Source organism: Octopus bimaculoides, unplaced genomic scaffold (assembly GCF_001194135.2).
Source record: "Octopus bimaculoides isolate UCB-OBI-ISO-001 unplaced genomic scaffold, ASM119413v2 Scaffold_94126, whole genome shotgun sequence".
Lineage (NCBI taxonomy): Eukaryota > Metazoa > Mollusca > Cephalopoda > Octopoda > Octopodidae > Octopus > Octopus bimaculoides.
The window spans coordinates 5990-11699 of record NW_026396208.1 but is presented as its reverse complement, the minus strand read 5'-3'; the positions used below and the strand labels follow the sequence as shown (position 1 = coordinate 11699).

General features: G+C 35.4%; 1 long non-coding RNA gene across 1 annotated transcript; it reads left to right on the top strand.

Moving 5' to 3' along the window:
* The first annotated feature begins 3642 nt into the window (after positions 1-3642).
* On the top strand, positions 3643-5387 carry LOC128251497 (uncharacterized). Its single transcript, XR_008267154.1, has 3 exons — positions 3643-4165; positions 4536-4564; positions 5113-5387. It is a non-coding gene; the product is annotated as an uncharacterized LOC128251497 (long non-coding RNA).
* Positions 5388-5710: the final 323 nt, after the last annotated feature.

The following is a 5710-nucleotide window of genomic DNA, read 5'->3' as shown; positions in this document are numbered from 1 at the left end:
ATATAATGTACTAGACTACCCATGACCTGTTGGGTCATCTGGAACATCTGTGTTTCGCAGCAGTTAGTTTTGTTTCATGGGTTTTTATACTTTTCCAGGTTATTTCACATGCTTTCAATGAATGTGACATTGAAATCATGCATAAATGGCTCCTTTCCTCAGAAAAGGAAAGATTTGGCTACTATTTCTTCCATACCCTACTGCCATGTAACAAGTATTTCAGGTCCTTTATCACAAATAGCTGCTATGTGGTAACAGTGCATGCTAGAAATATCAGCCAAATCTTTGGAGCTGAGGTACATCAAAAACGTTTTTGTAATGGTATTCGTTTAGGGTGATCTTCTGCTTTGAATCTCAGAACTGTAACTTTGATGCTTAGAACTGTCATCTGGATCAGCTGGTTTTGTTCGTTAATTTCTGTAAAAAATTTTTATTTACTTACTTTTGTTTCAAAGTGAAAGGGAGGAGAAAGTGAATGATGTATGAACGTGTATATGAAATGGATGTGTGTGTGAGAGAGAGAGTGCCACTTACACATACATGAGAACACATGTTCATTCACTCACTCTCACATACATGCACACATACATAAAAAAAGATGTACGCATATATATTGATATATATACGTATACATGACAACATCCCCTTCTCTCTTTCTCTCCTCCACACACACACACGCCCATTTCATCCATGTACATACATCTTTCACTTTCTCTTCCCTTTCACTTTAAAGCAAAAGCAAATAAATAAAAAATTTTTACGGAAATTGACGAACTGCGGATGACAGTTCTGAGAGTCAAAACGAAAGATCGCCATTCACTTGAAAAGAATTTTTAAAAAAAAACATAAAAATATTGTCTGTTTAAAGAAAGTTAAAATACAAATATTTACTGTACAAAGAACTTACATTTTTGAAATCATTCTGTTAAAAATATTTCTAAATGATTAAAATATTGTGTACATCAAAAAGTTGCCATTTTGTTTTCTTAGAGAGTGTGAAGGCTATGTGTGTGTGTGTATATGTCACAGATAGCGGACATGTATTTGTGTTGATTGACATGCCATGACATTCATTATATGTGTGTGTCTTCTGTATGTGTGTGTGTGTGTTGATGTCATGGAAGCCATGTTTTTTTTTTGTCAAGAAATAACAAACAAAAATTGTGTGTAATTGTTTTCATTAATAAATAGAGGTCCAAATGTCACAAAAATTTGTGTTGCACTGCCGAAGGTAGGTATGAAAATAAATATGCAAAACAAATTAAGATAAAATATACTATCTCTGAGATATTTTGGTTACACACAAACATCTCTTAGTCTTTTAGTATTATTAAGATATATGTAATGTGTGTTTGAATATATATAATGTATGTATGAATGTGTATGTATATATATATATATATATATATATATATATATATATATATATATATATATATATATATATATATATATATATATACACACATACACATACACACACATACACAGTTATGGCCAAAAGTTTGGAACATTTTTTTTTAAAATTAAGATTGTCATGGCCATGTACAATTTGATTAGAATATGACTTTGGGCATTTAATATAAAAATTCTAACATGTATTTGAGAAAAATGACTTTGATTTTCAAAATCTGCATCCCAAGGACAATGTTGTCCATAAATAATAAAATATAACTTGCTATGAGAGCTACTCACTTTTAGAGCTACAAATCTTACATTCTGTATCTGTCACCATCAATCTATCTCTCTCTCTATCACACTCTAACACTGTCAGTATGAACAGTGATATTTTTGTTTATAATCAGCAAACACCAGTGAAAATGAGAGGAAATATGACCTCTTCACTCTTATACATACACACATTAGTTTCCATCTCCTACTTTTAACTTCAAAGGTATTGGTCTGATCTGCAGCTATAGTATCGGATGTCAGCCTATACAGTCCATGTGGTTCCAAAGCAAACTTCTTAACCATTCAGCTACATATAACTATATATAAATATTATAGTGTTAAATATATCAGTATATAAATTGCATTTATATTTAGATATTCTTTATATACATTATAGTCTTATCATTTATATATTTTACCATCATTATTCACTCCAGCATGACCACAGGCTTAAAGCTCAAACAAGTTTAAAAAATTAAAGAATTATTCTTTAATATTAATCATCTATGCTTGCATGTGGTGGAAGATTTGATAGACCTGATATGTCGAAGGACTGTATTGTGCTTCACTGACTGGTCTGGCATTTTTACAGCCAATGCCCTTCCTAATTTTCTAACCACTTTACAGTCTGTACTGGGTGTTTTTTATGTGGCACCAGCACTAGTGAGGTTGCCATGCAGCTTACAAGACTAAGATCTTTTCAGTTGGGTGTTGCTCCAGAAAGAGGAAAGTGGCTTTATGCTTAGAGGTGAGAGGATAAAGTATGAGAGAAGGGGCCATTATAAAAGAGGGGGTTGAGCTGGAAAGAGATAGTGGTGATAAAATCTCCTAGTGGACCTTGAAATTATAAGGAGAATAGGAGTGGGGACAGATGAATAGTGAGTGTAGGTGCATAGAGGTTGCAAGAATGTATGGGAAGAGTGAGGAATGGTTAGAGATGGGATGTAGGTGAGAGGCCAAATAGAAGAAAGAACAAGGGTTGAAGAGTGGTTTATGATAAATATGCATTGGGAAGCTAAGGAAGAGTAGGTGAAGAGTCTTAGTGGTTGGGAAGGGTTAAAGCATAGATGTAGTAAATGATAGATAAGTGATGGAAGTTATCAGTGACACATGAGTGGGAGATGGCTGAGCAGAACATTAATAATGATGCAGTAAACAGATAAAGAATGAAATAAAGAGAGATGATGTGTGTGTATGGGGTGGGGGGGAGTAGGTTGCAAGGGTGAGGGAAGAAGCAGTCATAGTGTATATGTAGAGGGTGGGAGATGATGGAGGCACAGAATGGTGATCAATGTAAAGTGTGGATGGAGATAGACAGTATTAAGAAGGATGGATATCAAGTAAAATAGTTCTGGATAGTGAGAAAGATAGGTGATATCAGAGAAAAAGATATGATTAAATATGTAATACTGCTCATAGGCAAATGATGGAGTATTCTGTGATAGAGAAATGATGAGTAGTGGGGATGGTTTCAGGAGGTGTTTGGGTCAGTTGCCTAATAATGCATATATATATATACCTATATATGTATTTATATATCCACACATATGAAAGTGGTATCAAAAAGTTCCTATCAGTGAGAGCTAGCAGTGTGCTGAATGACATTACTGCATTTACTTCACAAGTTGTGAAATTTGTTTTTTTGTGATTATGTGTATGCTGTAGTCTGCATAGACAGGAACTTGAAGCCAACATGAAATTTTGTGTTAAACTTGGGAAGTCTGCTACAGAGACATTGAGCATGCTTCAACAAGCTTAGGGCAACAAGGCAATAGGTCATGCACAATGTTTCAAGTGGCATGTGTGCTTCAAAAGCAGAAGAACGTCCCTGGAAGATAAGCAATCTAGAAGATCTGCCATGAGTGTCACTCCAGAAATGTGGAGAAAATCCATCAGCTTGTGCATGAGGATTGTCAGGACAATCATTGACATAGCTGATGTTGTTGGTTTGTTGTATGGGTCTGTGACCATGCACACTGTCACTGAGCTATCCTCACTTGCGAGTTTCTCGCCAAAAACATGGTATCATTTCTGTGCCCACCCTATTTGCCAGATTTAGCACCTGCAGACTGCCATCTCTTCCCCAAGATGAAAATGCTGCTCAATCATGTCTGGGCCAGACTAAAGAAGTGGCAGAAATGCTATGCAAGGTGACTATTTTGAAGGAGAGGATTTAAAACTTATGTAAATAAGTTATTTTATTAAACATAACTAGTCTGGGAACTCTTTGATACCCTAACATATATATGTGTGTGTGTGTATACATATATACATGTGTGTGTGTATATGTGTATGTACATGTGTGTATGTGTGTACACAATACTTATAATGTATATATGTAAACCTGGAATGGCATTAATTGTAATATTTTTTCTTAGAGAGACTTCTTGCAAAGTTTTATGTGTGTTGAAAAAAACACTGGTGTATTAATCTAATTTGGTTTTGTCAGCGATCAAGACTCCTTCGACATCCTGAGCCTAGTTGAAAAAATCAGGTAAACAAAACATTTATTGATTTCTGTATATCATAGTGTGTGTATCTGTGTAATGGCACTAGCTGTAATATTTTGTGTTAGAGAAACTCCTCAAAGAGACTTGTGTGTTGCAAAAACCACAGGAATGAAAATTGATAAGGATATGAGGAGAAGTAAGGGCTGATGTGGGGCTGCTGGGCTTTACTAAGGTGACAAAGGACCATCAATGTGGAGATGCTGTGTTGAATTCTGTCCAACCATTGCCAGCTTGGAAAAGCATATGTAAAATTGATATTGATGTGTGTGTGTGCATGCATGCACACACACACATGCGTGCGTGCACACAGCAACATATAAATATATCTAATGCTCTTTCTGTATTTCATTTCAGTGCTTCAGACAACAAGAGAAGCTACGAAGGTGAGTATCTCCACTGTTCTGTGGAAACTTGTTCACTTATAAAATGGGGCGGATAAGTCTGCAAATCATATATTTACATAGCGTACATGCATTTTGAAAATAGCTCACAGAGTGATGATTGTACCCTGCATAGTTATGGGCTGCACTTTGGCAAGGAACAACACCCATTCAGCTACCCTGTCAGGGATACGGCATAATCATGGGACTGCAGCATGGATTGTGAAGAGGTAGTGGAAGAGCACAAGTGAGCCAATGATGCTTCTTACATTGATGTTGAGCAGAGGAATCCTAGAAGATCAATGGTCAGGATCACTAAGCTCTATCAAGAGAGTAACTGCAATGCATCCATAGGGGTGGCGTCCATAGTTGTGTAATCAGCTAAAGAAAGATTCACAATGACTCAAACTTTCAATTCAAATTCATAATAATGGAATTGGATGGTGACAGAGAGTCATGGGAATCTGTGAAAGCAGCATAAAAAAAAAAAACATGGTGTGCCAGCTATATATACTCATTTGTACAGATATCTACTTCTATCCTTTTACCAGCTGAAAAATATTCAAGGCTTTATACCAAGGAACCTGTGGGGCTTTGTTCTCAAATTTGGTTTCCATAGTGTTAACTGAATGAAAGATGAATCATTCTCTAGTCTGTCAAAGATTACTTTTCCTGAAAGTCTCATACATATATTTGCAACAGGTAAGTAAAATGAAGTAATATTAAAATGTATAAAACTGTTTTCTATGCCTCTATCGTATACTCTAACTTCTCATCATTTGGCATAATGAGATTTAAGTGAGTATAGTATTTTGCCCATATTCTACTAACTGGCTGCAATCCTCTATCTGAAACTAGTAAAAGAGTATATACGTTTTGAAGGTTTTTCCTTCAACATGGACTTGGCCACGACAATTAAACCAAACTAAATAAATAAAGAACGTGTGTGTGTGTACTAAATATATGGTCACAGGTTCCAAATCAAATGCAATATTTAACTATTGCCATTGAAATCCTGACCACAAAGCTCCTACAAACACCAACAGAGCATTACACTACTCATTATTAGAGAAAGTCATAAATGTGCTTGAGTTTCACAAATAGAAATCCATCATCATTGTTTAATGTCCACTTTCCATGTTGACATAA